The 1,775-nt window shown below is 54.2% G+C and overlaps 1 protein-coding gene across 1 annotated transcript in view; it reads left to right on the top strand.

Annotated features, from left to right (window-relative positions):
* LOC103198692 (cytochrome P450 3A24-like) overlaps window positions 1–1,775 on the top strand; it is a 35,649-nt gene that overhangs the window by 29,383 nt on the left and 4,491 nt on the right. The gene's annotated exons all lie outside the window — the stretch shown is intronic.

Below are 1,775 nucleotides of genomic sequence, written 5' to 3'. Positions count from 1 at the left end.
CCCCCAGTGGTGCCACAAGAGAAAGTCCTGGTGATTTCTTGCCTGAAGATGGGTGTGTTGGGTGCTGTCCTGTTGATTCCAACTCAGGAACCCTGTAGGACAAAGTAGGGTTCCCAAGGCTGTCATCTTCATGGAAAGGGACTGCCACATCTTTCCCCCACAGCCCGGCTGGTGGGTTGGACTGGCCGACCTTTCAGTTAGCAGTCAAGGGTTTAACCACCATGTACCAGGGCTGCTTCTCAGTAAGATGACAGCCAGGAAAACGCTCTGGAGCTGTTCCACCCTGTAACACGTGGGGCCGCTGTGAGTTGGAATCACTCCGTGGCAGCGGGCTTGTTTGTTTTGTTTTTAGTCCTGTTTGATCAGCCCCAGCCCAACCAACCATGCACAGTGAAAACCCAACTGCTCTGCCAGCAAGTTGGAATTTATGTCCCTTTCTGTTTGCCTGGCTGCTCTGCCTAAGGCACATGACTACTAACCAGAAGGCTGGTGATTCAAACCCACCAGCCACGCCTCGGAAGGAAGATGGGGCAATCTACTTCCGTAGTGATAGCGCTTCGGAAACCCAAGGAGGAGTCACTACGAGTCGGGTCTGACTCAGCGGCACATAACAACAACAACAACATTTACCTGGCAAGTGGGGACTTCAGTAGGCTCAGTGCTGTGGTACCCAAGCTGTTAAGTCCTTGGTAATCACCCAAAGTTAACGATCACCAAAGTGACTGGGGTGACCTCAGCTCACCTGATCCTCCTTGCCACTCTAAGCACTAGGCCTCCCTCTGTTGTAGGTCACTGGTCCTCCCTGCCGCTTGGAGCTCTGGGACCCCCTCGGGCTTGGGTCACCAGTCCTCCCTGCTGCTCAGAGCTTTGGGACCCCTTTGGGTCACCAGTCCTCCCTGCCACTCAGAGCTTTGGGACCCCTTTGGGTGCAAGAGTAGAAACCTTGTGTAGCTCCCGATTGGGCCATCTTGTAGGGGTGCTGTGCACTGTGCGGTGGAGATGACCTTCACCCAGTGGGTGAGAGCCTGACGGGGCCCAGCCCAGCAGCACCTGCCGGCATTGGCTGCTCAGAGGCTCGTCCTCATCTCTCACTCTCCATCTCTTTAATGTAAAAACATCATCCCTGCTCTTTAAGTAACAAATACATGTAATTATGGTAAAATATCTATAACCCGAAACACACCATTGCCACTCCTCGGAAGGAAGGTTGGGCAATCGACTTCTGTAGTGATACCACCTCAGAAACCCAAGGAGTTGGATAGACTTGATGGCAGTGAGTTTGGTCAGTTAGGTCACACTGCAGTTCCGTGAATGGCATTCACCATTGGCCACTGTCACCCTCATCCATTTCCAAAGGATGCCCTGGGACCATTAAGCAGTAACTGCCCCTCCCCCACCAGCAGCCCCTGGCAGTCACTGAGCCCCTTTCTGTCCCTGTCTGCCTCTGTCTATTCCAGGTGTTTCCTGGAAGTGGGGTCAGATGACGTTTGTCCCTCTGTGCCTGCCTCTGTCACTCAGCATCGTGGTTTAAGGTTCTGGGTGGCACTTTCTAATCTACGTCTCAGTCTTTCCTTCTGCACCACGTCGTAAGCCCACTGAAGGGCCTACCAGTCAGGGACTCCCCAGCGTGCTGGTGTGGCGTGGGCCTGGTGCACACCTGATCCTGGTTAGGGATGGGCTGTCCACCCGACAAGGAAACCACCCTACGGAAACTGACAGGCACAGTGGACCGTCCTGTGTTCAGACTGGTTCCAGAGGGGGACGGAGGAAGAGAA

Source organism: Orycteropus afer, unplaced genomic scaffold (genome assembly GCF_000298275.1).
Source record: "Orycteropus afer afer isolate SDZICR_OR568_19922 unplaced genomic scaffold, OryAfe1.0 scaffold00006, whole genome shotgun sequence".
Classification (NCBI taxonomy): domain Eukaryota; kingdom Metazoa; phylum Chordata; class Mammalia; order Tubulidentata; family Orycteropodidae; genus Orycteropus; species Orycteropus afer.
This window is presented reverse-complemented; position numbering and strand designations above follow the sequence as displayed.